At 41.1% G+C, this 17,386-nt stretch overlaps 1 pseudogene; it reads right to left on the bottom strand.

Annotated features, from left to right (window-relative positions):
• Positions 1 to 1,444: 1,444 nt before the first annotated feature.
• Positions 1,445 to 16,072, bottom strand: LOC119923394 (annotated as a pseudogene).
• Between the last annotated feature and the right edge of the window lie 1,314 nt (positions 16,073 to 17,386).

Genomic DNA, 17,386 nt, shown 5'->3' with positions numbered 1-17,386 from the left:
CAAGCAATTCAGGTTAGACATAGTCCCTGTCCCACATGGGGCTCACATTCTCAATCCCCATTTGCCAGATAAGGTCACTGAGGCCCAGAGAAGTGAAGTTACTTGCCCAAGGTCACCCAGCAGACATGTGGCTGAACTGGGATTCAAATCCATGACCTTCCGACTCCCAGGCCCATGCTCTATCCACTACAACATGCCGCTTCTCTAATAGTATTGGTGCCAAACACTGTTCTAAGCACTGGGTTAGATACAAGATAATCAGGTTGCCCCACGTGGGGCTTACAGTCTTAATCCCCATTTTACCAATGAGGGAATGGAGGCACAGAGAAGTGAAGTGACTGCCCAAAATCACACAGCTGGCAAGTGGAGGAGTGGGATTAGAACCCACGACCTCTGACTCCCAAGCCCGGGCTCTCTCCACTGAACCACGCGGGAGAGTAGAGGGAGACAGGGTTTACATCAACACAGGTAAACAGGCAACAATATGAAGAAATAAATATAATTATAGATATATACATATATATGTAAGTGCTGAGGGGCAGGGAGGTGGGGAAGGGCAAAGGGAGCACGTCGAGGTACCATGGAATGAAGGGGGAGCTAAAGAAAATTGGGGCTTAGTCTGGGAAGGCATATTGCAGGAGGTGAGCCTTCAGTAGGGCTTTGAAGGGGGGAGGAGTGATTGGCGGATTTGAAGAGGGAGGGTGTTCCAGGCCAGAGGTAGGACGTGGGCCAGGGGTCGACAGTGGGCCAAGAGAGATCAAGACATCAGCAGAGCAGAGTGTGTGGGCTGGGCTGTAGAAGGATAGAAGAGAGGTGTGGTAAGAAGAGACAAGGTGATGGAGAGCTTTAAAGCCAATAGTGATGAGTTGTTGTTTGCTATGGAGGTTGATGAGCAACCACTGGAGATTTTTGAGGAGTCGGGTGACATGTGCAGAACGTTTCTGTAGAAAGATAATCTGGGCAGCAGAGTGACATATGAATTGAATTGGTGACAGACAGGAGGATGGAAGGTTGGAAAGGAGGCTGATGCAGTAATTCAATCGGGATTGGATGAATGATTTTACTAACTTGGTACTAACCCATGACCTTCCGACTCCCAGGGCCAGGCACTATCCTCCATGCAATATTTGTTCCCTTGTCCATATCCCTGCCTGGCATGCTGTATGGTGAAAACAGCAGCAGCAATAATCCCAGACCAGACCAGGCCCAGTATTAAGAGAGATACTGAAAGGGTTAGAGGGAACGTCTTATCCCCTCCTCAGCTGGAAAGAATCATTTACACCCAATTTCCTCACACACAAAGGGAAGATTCTACCCCAAACCGATTTTAAAACCTTAGAGTACCACAGCTAACCTCAGTTCCCTTAATTATGTGAGGATCAAAAAAGCTTCTTGTTCATTGCATCAGTCAGCCAGGATATTTTTTAAGAACCAAATAGTATTCTCAGAGCTTCCTTGCTTCCTTCACATTCTTAGTCCTCAGGCAGTAAATCGGGAGTTTCAGCATGGAGATCACCACGATGTAGAACACAGACATCGCTTTCTTCTGATCCATTGAGTACCTGGAGTTTGGCTGCAGAGTCTCATAGAACAGCAAGATGGCGATCAGATATAAGACATAGGTAGAGAAAGCCTTTTGTCTCCCCTAAGTGAAGGGGATTCTCAGAATTGCAGAGAGGATACACAGATAGGAGATGGCTATTATGAGAATCATGACTGAAATGATGAGAATCGAAGTGAGACAATTCAAGATTTGAGCCGCTTGGGGGTTAGAACAGGCAAGCTCCGGCAAAGGAGGCAAATCGCAAGAGAAGTGATTGATTTCATTTGGCTCACAGAAGAACAAACTAAACAATGAACTTTCGAAAATCACAGCATTGACACAGCTGCCTACATAGGAAACCACGACCAGCTGGACACACCTTGTTGGGCATGATGAGTGGCTAGAGCAGAGGCCTGCAGATGGCAGAGTAGTAATCAAATGCCATCACTGCTAGTAAAAAGCACTCGTTGGTCCCAGAGATTGCAGTCACAGCAAATTGAACAGCACAACACCCAAAAGAAATGGTTCTCTTCCCCTGCAGGAGGTTCTCCAGCATCTTTGGAGTGACCCACGACGAATAGCACATGTCAGAGAGAGACAGGTGACTGAGGAAATAAAGCATGGGGGGGTGTAATTGGGGGCTGGCCAGAATTAACACAGTTATGCCAAGGTTGCCCGTCAAGGTGATCATGTAGATCACTAGAAAGAATCCAAAAAGGATGGCTTGTAAATTTTGGTAATCAGTGAATCCAAAGTGAATGAATTCTGTTACCAAAGTACCATTTCCAGCTACCATTAGTGTCTTGTCTTTCATCTGCTGCAAGTGGAGAGTGGAGTTGCTGTCCTACCAGACTGGCAGCACAGTGATGACTATTGAAAAGAGGGGAGATAACCTGGAGTCAAAACAATTAAAAGTGTAATAACCAGGTTCTCCACCACAGTAACAATATAGATGATCAGATTTTCAGTGACACTGGTCAGAATTAGACAGAAAGGTGTTGAAATAATTCCGTATTTTTCAGAAGAAAGAAAGGTTCCAAGCTTCATTTACATCAAATACACATCACACCTGGGAGTACCTAAACCACAAGCCATTGAATTTTGCATTCCACTAATCCTAGTCTCAGGCCATGACGGCCATGAAAGAAGAAGTCAGAGATGACCAAAAGGAAAGGAAAACCTTACCCAATCATGAAAGTATTGTTTTTATGGATTCTGAGAAAGTCCTTGAGAATTAAATACTAGGTGGCATTTGGGAACTGCATCACTAGGTAATTTAATACTTTTTTTTAACCTCGAAACTGCAGAGAGTGTTCTTATTATCTTGGGATTAAGTCCAATAAAAAAGCAAGAGGTAGGTAGGGGTAGATATTGCTATTTCTATGCTGTGGAGTTGAAAAATGAATCAAAGCAGTTGTTTATCATGCCTTAGTTAGGAGTATTTCGTTTTCTCACAAAGTCCCCTAAATTCATTCATGACTTTTGCAATAAACCTCAACTACGTTGGTCGAGAGGCAGACCTTGAATTATCTTGAGTTTACCTATCAGAGTTTCACTCTGTGCATAATCATCTTTCTCTCTCTTGTCCTGTATGGTCCTTAGGGACCTGGGTAGGTGCTCAGTGCAGATTTTTCTATCCTTCCACTCTGGGTAGTCATTTACCCTCCTCCATTCTTCCATCTTACTTTTTCCCTTGGGTCTTCCTCTAATCCTGATCCCACTCACAGTGCTCGTCTATACGTCAGTCAATCAATCAGTTGTATGTCTTGAACATTTACTGTGTACTGAGCACTGGAGTAAGTACTTGGGAAAGTACAGAACAATAGAGTACATATACATAACCCCTGCTGTCTCTTCTCTCTTCGCCCATTCTATTATGCTCAATCTCAATTCCTCTGGTTAATTCATTATAACCTCCAGAAAGATCAATGTCAGAATACTCGCTTAACTGAATAAAATACCAACTAATTACCATTTGAACTCAGTTTTCTCTATATTTTAAGCCATCCTACAGAACAGGCATCACATCCTTCAAAAATGGGATGAGAGAAGGGTCTTGAGATTGTTATAGTTAATCAGTAGTATTTTTTGAGCACCTACAAAGGTCAAAGTGCTCTACTAAGCACTTAGGAGAGTATAAAAGAATAGTACAATATTCGCTATGAACAAGTGTGTGTAAGAAAATGAGAAGAAGCATGGTGTAGTGTATAGAGCCTGGGCCTGAGAGTCAGACTATCATACGGTCTAATCCCAGCTCTGCCATTGTCTGCTTTGTGACCTTGGGCAAGTCACTTGATTTCTATGTGCTTCAGTTACCTCATCTGTAAAATGGGAGTTGAGACTGTGAACCCCACGTGGGGAACGCACTGTGGCCAACCTGATTTTCTCGAATCCAACCCAGGACTTGGTACAGTGCCTGGTACATAGTAATATCAAGTGACATCTAGTCATTTCCGATTCATAGCGAATCTATGGATATATTTTCTCCAGAATGTCTTGACTTCTGTCATAATCTGTAACCTTTCCAACGGTTCTTCTATTATTGCTGTTATGGTCTCTATCCATCTAGCTGCTAGTCTGCCTCTTCAACGTTTTCCCTGGAATTTTCCTAGCATTAGTGTCTTCTCCAGAGAATTAGTCCTCCTGATTATGTGTCCAAAATATGCTAATCTAAATTGAGCCATTTGGCCTTCCAAAGACGACTTTGGCTTAATTTTCTCCAAAATCTATTTGGTTTTTGGACAGTCCATGGTATTTACAAAAGCCTTCTCCAGCACCCTTTTCGAAATAATTGATGCTCTCTCTATCCTGTTTTTTCACTGTCCAGCTTTTGGATCCTTACATTGTCATTGGAAACACCATAGAATTAACAATTTGTATTTTTGTGGCAATTGTTCCACCAACATATTTCATGACTTTTTATAGGCTCTTCATAGCAAGTCTTTATTATTGATTATTGATCCCAGGAGAGAAAAATTGTCAACTATTTCAATCTTCTCTCCGTCCACTACGAATATATTAAAACTTCCAGTTGTCATGATCTTTGTTTTCTTGAAATTCAAATATAGGCCCATCTTTTTGCTCTGTTCCTTAACTTTTAATAATAAGACCTTGAAAACTTTTCACTTTCTGCTAGTAGGGTAGTATCATCAGGATAACGAAGGTTGTTTATATCCCTTCCTCCAATCTTTACTCCCCGTTTATCTTCATCTAATCCAGCTACTCTCATTATGTATTTGGTATAGAGGATGAACAGATAAGGTGATGAGATACATCCTTGTCTTACACCCTTACTAATGGGAAACAAATCTTTTACTCCTTATTTTGTTCTTATTGTAGCCTGCTGTATGGCTTACAAGTTCCATATTAATGCAATTAAATGATCCAGCATCTCCATTTTCCTTAATGCTCGCCAGAATTTCTAGTGATCCACACAGTCAAAGGTCAGATAATAAATACAGTAATTGTTATTAATCAGGTATCAGGTGTGATGAAGCAATCACATAATCTGATTGAATTTTGATAGTTAAAGTGGTCCAAGTTGGGTGGAACTGTCGAGAGCAGATCCAAGTAACCAAGAGGCAGTAGATGGTAGAACACTTATTAAAGCCTCCAGGGCCCGAAGAGGCTCTTTTTTCCACTGGGCATCTGGCTGTTGAAAAAAGCACTAGGCCATTAAGCTCCTCTGCAGCTCAGCATGAAGGCTAGATGATTCCAGGACTGTAAAAGCTCCTCCTGTAATCTGTAATCTCCTTGTAGGCAGGGAACATGTCTACCAACCCCTGTTTTATTGATTTCTCTCAAGGGCTTAGTAGAGCACTCTGCTTCAGTCCATCAGTCAATCATAATTATTGAGCACTTACTGTGTGCAGAACACTGTACTAAGCGTTTGGATGAGTACAGCTAAACAATATAACAGGCACATTCCCTGCCCAAAGTGAGCTTACAGTCTAGAGGGGAGACAGACATTCATTTAAATGAATAAATTACAGATGTGCACATACATGCTTTGGGGCTTGGTGGGGATGAATAAAGGGAGGAAATCAGGGCAATGCAGAAGGGAATGGGAGAATAGGAAATGAGGGTTTAGCCTGAGAAGCCCTTTTTGAAGAGATTTGACTATAGTAGTGCTTGAAGTCATGGAGATTAATTGTCTGTTGGACATGAAGAGGGTGGCCATTCCAGGCCAGAGCCAGGAGGCGGGCGAGAGGTCAGCAGCAAAGTGGGGGAGATCGAGGTTCAGTAAATAGGTTGGCATTAGAGGAGTAAAGTGTGAGGAGAGTAGCGAGGTGAGGTACGAAGGGCTATGGTGATTGAGTGGTTTCAAGCCTATGGTAAAGAGCTTCTGTTTGATGTGGAGATGGATGGGCAACCACTAGAGGTTCTTGTCAGGTGTGAAACATGGACTGAGCATTTTTGTAGAAAAATGATCTGTACAGCAGAGTGAAGTATGGACTGGAATGGGGTGAGGCTGGAGCCGAGGAGTTCAATGAGGAGTCTGAAGTAGTAATCAAGATGGGATAGGAGAAGTGCTTGGATTAACATGGTAGCAGTTTGGTTGGAGAGGAAAGGGTAGACTTTAGTGATGTTGTGAAGTATTGATTAATTGGACTGCATGGATGTGGAGCATCCTGTCCTGGTGGCTAGAGCACGGACCTGGGAATCAGAATGATCTGAGTTTTAATCCTAATTCTGCCCTTTGTCTGCTTTGTGACCTTAGTCAAGACACCTAACTTCTCTATGCCCAGTTACCTCATTTGTACAATGGCGGTTAAGACTATGAGCCCCATGTGGAACATGGTTTGTGTACATCCTGATTAACTTGTATCCACCCCAGCACATAGTAGAGTCCCTGGTACATAGCACTTACCATTAAATAAAAGTGATACCCATGGTGGAGACAAGGTCTTGATAATCTAGACTTCAGTGAGGATTTTTGCATTTTGTTGGGCAGAAGAAAAAATATTTTTAATCATTCAAACGATGTGATGTACAGGTAATCACAATTTAAGTAACCTTTAATACAAAATGACATTTAATACCATTAAATACCATTTGAAAAAAGAAATAATAGACGAAAAATTCCCATTAATAAAAACTGAGATCTTTAACAGTTGTTACATTTAAATGTTGTATATCTGAGTTGAAATCACAACAATGAAACTATAGTACAATTAGATGTTTTAATTATATTAAAACAGTAAAACAGTATACCATAAAGATTGTGTAGATAGCATTTCACGGCTGTATAAACACATTGGCAGGGTAAGGAAGCCCCATGGTTGGAGCTATTTTTGGGCAGGAATTATGTCTACCAACTCTATTGTCTTTTACTCACCCAAGCGTTTAGTTCAGTGCTCTGAATACAGTAACTACTCAATAAATACCAATGAATGATTGATTAGATAAAGGAATCAGAATAATCTTTCCCTCTTAAATGCCTCTCTCCTTCTCGATTCTTATGGATCTTACTCTACATGTAGACTAGCAATGACCCAATCTTGGAACTAGAAAGTGCATGACAAATATTATTGAAAGTATGCCATTCCAATGAGACAATGCACCAACAGAATGCTGTAATTTCAGAAGAAGACAGAGAGTAGAGCACAGGGCACGAGCTGCAGGGGAAAAAAGGCTAGCCACAGGTTCACTTAGAAATACTCAAGTCACCTAAATGAATCAATTTAATGACTGGGCTAAATTTGTGACTCTTTTTCTGGGATGTAAGGTTTTTATGGTTCTTCTAGACCAAATCTTCCCCATCACCCCAGCTGCAGTCATGAGAGCAGTTCATTTGGGTTTGGTGGAGACTGAATAAGGGGAAGTACTGTGTTTATTATTCCAGTATCTGGTAAGACCTTCATAATAATAACTGGTATTTGTTCAATGCTTGCAGAATAGAACCAAGCACTTACAGAGCTGCATATAAGCACTGTGGTGTTTGTTCAGCACTTATAGGGCCAAGCACTGTACTAAGTGCTGTGGTACATACAAGATAAACAGATCTCACGTGGAGCTCACTGACGAAGTAGGAGGGAGATCAGGTATTGCCTGGATTATCATTCTACAGAAGCACTCTGGTCATGTCACTCCCTTCCTCAAAAATTACCAGCAGTTGCCTATCAACCTTCGCATGAAGCAAAAAACTTATCACTATTAGTTTCAAAGCCCTCCATCACCTTTCCCACTCCTACCTTACCTCCCTTTTCTCCATCTACAGCCCAGCCCTCACACTCCACTCCTCTGACGCTAACTCTGCCTCATTCTCACCTATCCCGCCGTCGACCCCTGGTCCACATCCTACCTCTGGCCTGGAATGCTCTCCCTCCTCACATCCACCCAACTTGCTCTCTTCCCCCCTTCAAAGCCCTACTTAGAGCTCACTTCCTCCAGAATGCCTTCCCAGACTGAGCCTCACTTTTCCTCTTCTCCTCCTCTCCTCCCCATCACCCTTAAACCATCCTTCTGCTCTACCCCTTCCCCTCCTCACAGCACTTGTGTGTATTTGTACATATTTATTATTCTATGTATTTTATTAATGATGTGCCTATATCTATAATTCTATTTATTTTGATGCTATTGATGACTATCTACTTCTTTTGTTTTGTTGTCTGTCTCCCCCTTCTAGACTGTGAGCCTGTTTTTGGGTAGGGATTTTCTCTACCTGTTGCCGAATTGTACTTTCCAAGTGCTTAGTACAGTGCTCTACACACACTAAGCACTCAATGAATACGATTGAATGAATGAATGAATGAATCCCCATTTTGCAGAAGAAAGCGTAGAGAAGTTAAGTTACTTGTGTAAGGTCACACAGCAGACTATGTGGCCGAGATTAAAAACCAGATTCTCTGGCCCCCAGGCCCATGTGCTACCCATTAGGCCATGCTGCTTCCGCATAATGGCATTAGAAACAGCAAGCTAAGTTCCTTTAAGGGTTAATGGGATTGCTTTGATCACTTTGTGTGTCAACTCTCTGGATCTCCCAGAGCTGAGCATCATAATAAATCAATCAATTAATCAATTGTATTTTTGAGTGCTTACTGTGTGCAGAACAAATAAAGCCCTGATTATATGCTGTTATTCAATCAATGGAATTTACATAGCACTTACTGTGTGCAGAGCCCTATACTAGGTGCTTGGGAGAAGATAATACAAAGAGTTAGTAGACACATCCCCTACCAACACACTTGGCTTTCTTACTGGTCAGTGAAATCAGCAGCAGTAATAATCCCAGACCAGACCCAGGATTAAGAGAGATTCTGAAAGGGTCAGAGGGAAGGTCTTATCCCCTTCTCACATGGAAAGAATTATTTATAACCAGCTTCCTCACATACAAAGGGAAGAATCTCTGCAATATTGATTTTAAAGCCTTAGAGTACCACAGCTAACCTCAGTTCCCTTAATTGTGTGAGGATCAAAAAAGTTCTTGTTCATTGCATCAATCAATCAGGACATCTTTTAAGAACCAATTTTCTTGTGAGAGCTTCCTACACATCCTTGTTATTCAGGCTGTAAATCAGAGGGTTCAACATGGGGATTACAACCATGTAGAACACAGACACCACTTTCTTTTGATCCACTGAGTACCTGGAGTTTGGCTGCATACAAATAAATAATGCAGTCCCATAGAACAGCGTGACAGCAGTCAGATGAGAGGCACAGATGGAGAAAGCCTTGTGTTTCTCCTCAGTGGAGGAGATTCTCAGAATTGCAGAGAGGATACACAGATAGGAGATGGCTATGATGAGAATCATGGACAAAATAATAAAAGTTGTAATGACAAAGATTCAAGATTTGAGCCACTCAGGTGTTGGAACAGGAAAGCATTCGTAAAGGAGGGAAATCACAGAAGCGATTGAGTTCATTAGGCTCACAGAAGGATAAACTCAACACTGAAGTTTCAAAAACCATGGCCTACATAGGAAGCCATGACCAGCACCTTGATGGACATGATGAGTGGGTAGAGCAGAGGCCTGCAGATGGCAGAGTAGCGATCAAACGCCATCACTGCTAGTAAGAAGCACTCGTTGGTCCCAAAGGTTGCAGTCACAGCAAACTGAACAGCACAACCCCCAAAGGAAATGATTCTCTTCCCCTTCAGGAGGTTCTCCGCATCTTTGGAGTGACCCACGATTAATAGCACATGTCAGAGAGAGACAAGTGGCTGAGGAAATAGTACACAGGGATGTGCAACTGGTGACTGGCCTGAATTAACATAATTATGCCAAGATTGCCCATCAAGGTGGTCATGTAGATCACTAGAAAGAATCCAAAAAGGATGGCTTGTATGTTTTGGTCATCAGTGAATCCAAAGTGAATGAATTCTGTTACCAAAGTATCATTTCCAACTGCCATTAGAGTCTTGCCTTTCATCTGCTGTGAGTGGAGAGTGGAGTTGCTGTTCTTCCAGACTGGCAGCAGTGGCAACAACTATTAAGAAGAGGGGAGAGTACTGGAGTTAAAATGATTAAGTGTATACTAACCAGGTTCCCCACCACAGTAACAATATAGATGACCAGAAAAAGCACGAAAATGACCTGTAGCTCCCAGTCTTCGGTAAATCCTAACAGAATGAACATAGAAGCTATTCTTGTTTGCCATTTAATTTATAAGGGTCATCTGCTAAAATAGAACTAAAGATGGAACAAGTCTTAGCAACGTGGAGTCACTAGAATGATTAAAAAACCAAAACAAAACATAGAAACCCAAACAATCCCACTCAGTTGATTGAAACATGCTAAAGAATCAAAATTTTAAGATTTAAAACCCTTACCATTCTTAGACTCTGGCCTCAGATTCCACTTGATGCTTAGTTGATTAACTGTGCCAGAATTACAGTGATTTATTTTGGCTTAGGAAAGTTTGGAGGTATGTTTTTCAAAGTAGTTCAACTGAGACAACTGAGTGAAAATAAAATATCTTAAATCAAGATCCATGAAATGCTGAAAAGAATGTCCTGTTTGAAATTCAGGAACATATTTGAAATGAAATACATTTTAAAAAACTTAGCTTTGAAATACAAATTCCTTTTTTCCTTGCATTTTCCATCCTATTATCACCTACCCTTACCTCTGTTTGCCTGATTGCCTCCATCTTTGATAAACTGATGACTGAGTCTCTGATGGAGCCTCCCATCAGGAAAAACAGATGAATCTCAGTCTTGAGACTTTCAAATAAGTGTTGGTTAATCCTCTGGTTACAGCAGTGAATGAGCCAGAAGCAGTAAGAGAAGTATTGGTGCATCATTACCAAAACATAGAAATCATAGGTACAGCTTGAAGAATACTTGTAAATTAAGTCTCAAATGTTTGTATGAGACAAGAGCTAATGAGAAGATACAGATACACCAACAGTTGATTCATAAAGGAAATAACATTCTTCATTTTCTATGACCTAAAGTCAAATTTATAACAGAAATCTTGATAATTATCTCCTCATATAATCCTCTGGGGATGCTTGCTAAAGTAACCTAAGAGACCTGAGTTTCCTCTCTCTGCATAGGTGGTAAGCATCAAATTATTTTCAGTGACATTTGTCAGAATTGGATTGAAAGAGGTTGAACTAATTTCATATTTTTCAGAAGAAAGAAAAGTCCCAAGTTTCATCTAGATCAAATACACATCACACCTGGGAGTACATAAACCATAAGCCAAAGAATCTTGCACCCCACTAATCCTATTCACAGGCACCCTACCAATTCTCATGACCACCTTGAAAGAAGTCTGAGATGACCAAATGGTAAGGAAAACCTTACCCAATCATGAAAGTATTGTTTTTATGGGTTCTGAGAGAGTCCTTGAAAATTAACGTGCTATATTTATACTATTCTAGGTGACATTTGGAGACTGAATTCCTAGATAATTTAATTTTTTTTATCTTGGAACTTGTAGAGAATCATTAAAGTGTTCTTATTATTTTAGGATTAAGTTTAATAAGAAAAACAAGAGGTAGGTAGGGGGTAATCATTTCTATATCTATGTTGTAAAGTAGAAAAATGAATCATAGCAGGTGTTTATCATCCTTTAGTTAGGAGTACTTCGTTTTCTCACAAAATCCCCTGAGTTCATTCTTGACTTTTGCAATAAACCTCAGATGCATTGGTCAATGAGGCAGATATTGAATTCTCTTGAGTTTATCTATCAGAGTTTCACTTTGTGCATTATCATCTTTCTCTTAACTCTCTTGTCCTGTATAGTCCTAAGGGGCCTGGGGAGGTGTTCAGTGCAGATTTTTCTATCCTTCCATTCTGTGGATATTCATTTACCCTCTTCCATTCTTCCATCTTACTTTTTCTTTTGGGTCTTCCTCTAATCCTGATCACAGTGGTCTTCTATAAATCAATCAATCAATCGATCAATCAATTGTATGTCTTCAGCATTTATTGTGCACTGAGCACTGTAATAAATACTTGGAAATGTACAAGACAACAGAGTAGATAGACATGACCCCTGCTCTCTCTTCTCTCTTCACCAGTTCTATTTTCTCAATCTCGTTTCCTCTGGTTAATTCATTAGAACCTCCAGAAAGATCAATGTCAAAATAACTGAATAAAATTTCAATTACCATTTGAACCCAAGTTTCTTTATATTTTAAGCCATCCCACAGAGCAGACATCACAACCTTCAAAGGTGGGGTGGGAGGAGAAGGTTCTTGAGATTTTTATAATAAATCAATGGTATTTATTGAGCACCAAGAAAGTTCAAAGTAGTACACCAAGAACCCAGGGGTGTATACGAGAAGAGTACAATATTAGCTGTAAGTAATTGTGGGAAGATACGTTAAAACCTTGAGCCCCAGGGATCAGGTGCGATGAAGCAATCACATAATCTGATTTAATTTTGATAGTTAAAGTGGTCTGAATGGAGTACACCTGTCCAGAGCAGATCTAAGTAACCAAGAGGCAGCAGATGGTAGAGCACCTATGAAAGCCTCCAGGGGCAGAAGAGGCTCTTTTTTTCCACTGAGGGAGTGGCTGTCGAGAAAAGCACTAGGCCATTTAGCTCCTCTGCAGCTCAGCATGAAGGCTAGATGATGTTGGGAGCTTTCCTTCCTGGACTGTAATGGCCCCTCCTCTAGTCTGTAAGCTCCTTATGGGCAGGAACATTTCTACCAACTCCTGTTGTATTTTTTCTCTCAAGCACTTGGAACAGAGATCTGCACAGGGTAAGTGTTCAATGAATAGAGAAACAGAATGGCATAGTGGATACGCATGAGCAGAGCAGTGCTTTGCACATAGTAAGCGCTTAATAAATGCCATCATTATTATTATTATGAGCCAGAGAGTCAGAACGTCATGGATTCTAAACCCGGCTCTGCCACGTGTCCGCTGTGTGACCCTGGGCAAGTCACTTCTCTTCTCTGGGACTCAGTTACCTCATCTGTAAAATGGGATTAAGACTGTGAGCCCCATGTGGAACAGGGACTGTGTCCAACCTGATTACCTTGTATCTACCCCAATGCTGAGAACAATGCCTGACACATAGTAAACACTTAACAAATACCATCATCATTATTATTATTTATATACGATTGATTGCTTTATGTATTTTCAATCTATCAATCAATCGTATTTTTTGAGCATTTACTATGTGCAAAACACTGTACTCCATGCTTTGGAGGATACAATATAATAAACACATTCTCTGTACACAATGAGGTTACAGTCTAGAGGGGGAGACAGATATTCAAATAGAATGAATTAATTACAGATATCTACATAAGTACTGTGGGCATGGGTGAGGATGAATAAAGGGAGTGAGTCAGGACAATTCAGAAGGGAGTGGGAGAAAAGGAAATGAGGGTTTAGTCAGAGAAGATCCTTTCGAAATGATGTGACTTCAATCAGGATTGAAATTGGGGAGATTAATCGTCTGTTGGAGATGAAGAGGGAGGGCACGGCAGGCCAGAGACAGGATGCAGGCGAGCAGTGAAAGGGGGAGGATTGAGGTACAATGAATAGGTTGGCATTAGAGGAGCAAAGTGTGCAGGTTGGGTTGTAGTAGGAGAGTAACGAGGTGAGGTAGGAGGGGGGCATAGTGATTGAGTCCTTTCAAGCCTATGGTAAAGATCTTCTGTTTGATGTAGAGATGCATGGGCAACCATTGGGTGTTCTGGAGGAGAGGGGAATCATGGATTGAGCATTTTTGTATATAAATGATCTGGGCAGTAGAGTGAAGTATGGACTGAAATGGGGAGAGACAGGAGCCAAGAAGTTCAGTGAGGAGACTGATGTAGTAATCAAGATGGATTAGGAGAAGTGCTTGGATTAACGTAGTAACAATTTAGATGGAGAGAGAAGGGCGAATTTTAGTGATGTTGTGAAGGATTGATTGATTGGATTGCATGGCTCGGGAGCAGCCTTGCCTAGTGGCTAGATCACCGACCTGGGAGTCAGGACAACCTGAGTTCTAATCCTGCCTCCGCACTTTGTCTGCTTTGTTATCTTGGGCAAGACACTTAACTTCTCTATGCCTTGTTGCCTCATTTGTAAAATGGGGGGTTAAGACTGTGAGCCCCACGTGGGACATGAAATGTGTCCATCCTGACTAAATTGTACCTACCCAAGTGCGTAGTTCAGTGCCTGGCACATAGCAAGTACCATAAAACAATGAAAAACTGATAGCCATGGCGGAGACAACGTCTTGCTAGTCTACACTTCAGTGAGGTTTTTGCATTTTGTTGGGTACTGATAAAAATTACTCATTCAAAAGTCGTGATGTGCAAGTAATCACTATTTAAGTATCACTTAATAACAAATATCATTTTATACCATTGGAAAAAAACAGACAACAATAGATGAAAAATTCCTATTAATAAAAAATGAGACATTTCATAGTTGTTACAGTAAAATGGTATATATCTGAGTGGAAATCACAACAATGAAAATATAGTATAATTAGATGTTTTAATTATAATAAAATGGTATATCATACAGATTATATAGTTAGCATCTCACCACCAAATAAACACATTAAAAGGGTGGGCAAGCCCCACGGTAGGAGCTGGTTTTGGGCAGGGGTCTTGTCTACCAACTCTATTCTCTTTTATTCACCTAAGTGCACACAGGAAACACTCAATGAATAACACTGATTAATTGATTTTAAAAAGTAATCGGAATTATCATTCCCTCCTAAATGCCTCTCTCCTTCTAAGTTTTTATGAACCTTACTCTACTTAGGCTAGCAATGACCCAATCTTGGCACTAGAAAGTACATGACAAGTATCATTAAAGGTATGTTATTCCAACAGCACAATACATTAGGAGGATATAACAATTTCTGAAGAAGACAGAGAGTAGAGCCCAGGGCACAAACTTCAGGGAAGAAAGTGCTGGCCACAGGTTCACTTATAGATATTAAAGTCATCTAAATTAATCGGTTATATACTGGGCTAAATCTGTGGCTCAGTCTGGGATGTGAGGTTGTTTTTGTTCTTTCCCATCACCCCAGCTGCAGTCATGAGGGCAGTTCATTTGGGTTTGGTGGAGACTGAATAAGGGGAAGTACTGTATTTACTATTCCAGTGATTCTGGTTAAGACCTGTTTATAATAATTGTGGTATTTGTTCAGTGCTAACTGTGTGCCAAGCATAGTACCAAGCACTTACAGACCTGTTTATAAAAACCGTGGCATTTGTTCAGCACTTACAGTGCCAAGCACTGTACTAAGATAATTAGGTCTCACCTGGAGCTCACAGACTAAGTAGGAGGGACACCAAGTACTGTATCCCCATTTTGCAGATGAGTGCACAGAGAAGTTAAGCAAATTGTCCAAGATCACCCAGCAGGTTATATGGCTGAGATTAGAAATCAGATTCTCTGGCCTACAGGCCCTTGCACTGTCCACTAGACAACGCTGCTTCCAAATAATGACATTGGATAAAGCCAAGCCTAACTCATTTAAGGGTTATGGGATTGCTTGGATCACTTTGTGTGTGAGCTTGCTCCCTGGAGTGCCCAGAGCTGAGCCACAGAATTATTCAATCAATTAATCAATTTTAGTTTTTGAGTGCTTATTGTGTATAGAACAAATTAAGCCCTGATTATATGCTCATAATCAATCAATGGAATTTACTGAGCACTTACTGTGTGCAGATCACTGTACTAAGCACTTACGAGAGTTAAGTACAACGACTTGGTAGACACATCCTCTGCCCACACACCTGGCTGGCTTGCTGGTCAGTGAAAGCAACAACATCAATAATCCCAGACCAGACCCAACATTAAGAGACTCTGAGATGGTGAGATAGAAGTTCTTCTCTTCTCTTCATCTGGAAAGAATTTCTCACACACAAAGGGAAGAATTTACCACCTTATTGAATTAGGGTACCACAGCTAGCCTCAGTTCCCTTAATTGTGTGAGGATAAAAAATCCTTCTTGTTCATTGCATAAATCAATCAGAAAATCTTTTGAGAGTCAATATTCGTTTCAGAGCTTCCTTCACATCCTTGTTCCTCAGGCTGTAAATCAGAGTGTTCAACATGGGGATCACCATCATGTAGAACACAGATACCACTTTCTTCTTATCCATTGAGTACCTGGAGTTTGGCTGCATATAAATAAACTTCCTAGTCCCATAGAACAGCATGACGGCAGTCAGATGAGAGGTGCAGGTGGAGAAAGTCTCCCCTCAGTGAAGGGGATTCTGAGAATTTCAGAGAGGATACACAGATAGGAGTTGGCTATGATGGGAATCGTGACCAAAATGATGAGAATTGAAGTGATAGAATTCAAGATTTGAGCCACTCGGTGGTCAGAACAGGTAAGCTTTAGCAAAAGAGGCTAATCACAATAGAAATGATTGATTTCATTTGGCCCATAGAAGGACAAACTAAACACAGAACTTTCAAAAATCATGGCATTGACACAGCTCCCTACATAGGAAGCCACGACCAGCTGGAAATGCAGCTTGTAGGACATGATGAATGGATAGAGCAGGGGCTGGCAGATGGCAGAGTAACAGTCAAAAAACATCACTGCTAGTTAGAAGCATTCGCTGGTCCCAAAATTTGCAGTCACTGCAGACTGAACAGCAAAACCCCTAAAAGAAATCGTTCTCTTCCCCTGCAGGAGGTTCTCCAGCATCTTTGGAGTGACTGACAATGAATAACACATGTCAGAAACAAGTGGATGAGGAAATAGTACATAGGAGTGTGCAACTGGTGACTGGCCTGATTAACATAATTATGTCAAGGTTGCACATCAAGGTGATCATGTAGATCATTAGAAGGAGTCCAAAAAGGATAGCTTGTAAGTTTTGGTCATCAGTGAATCCAAAGAGAATGAATTGTGTTACCAAAGTGCCATTTCCAGCTGCCATTAGAGTCTTCCCTTTCATCTGTTGTGAGAGGAGAGTGGAGTTGCTGGCCTTCCATGGTGGTAGTGTTGCAAAGACTATTTAAAAGATGGGAGAGACCTGGCATCAAAATGATTAATAGTATAACGACCAGGTTCTCCATGATGGTAACAATATAGATATTCATAAACGGTACAGAAATGACCTGCAGCTCCCTGTCTTTGGTTAATCCTAACAGAAAGAATGTGGGAACTATTGTTGTCTGCTATTTAATCCAAAAGGTTCATCTGAGATCACGAGAAACAGAGTGGCTTACTGGAAAGAGCACGGGCTTGGGAGTGAGAGGTCGTGGGTTCTAATCCCACCTCCGCTACTTGTCAGTCACTTTACTTCTCTGTTCCTCAGTTTCCTCATCTGTAAAATGTGGATGAAGAATGTGAGCCCCACATGGAACTACCTGATTATCTTGTATCTACCCCAGGACTTAGAACAAAGGTTGGCCCATAGTAAGCACTGAACAAATACCACCGTTATTATAATTTTTATCTC

This window comes from Tachyglossus aculeatus, unplaced genomic scaffold, assembly GCF_015852505.1.
Source record: "Tachyglossus aculeatus isolate mTacAcu1 unplaced genomic scaffold, mTacAcu1.pri scaffold_184_arrow_ctg1, whole genome shotgun sequence".
Lineage (NCBI taxonomy): Eukaryota > Metazoa > Chordata > Mammalia > Monotremata > Tachyglossidae > Tachyglossus > Tachyglossus aculeatus.
Note: the sequence above shows the minus strand (reverse complement) of the source record. Positions and strands in the feature narration are given on the sequence as shown.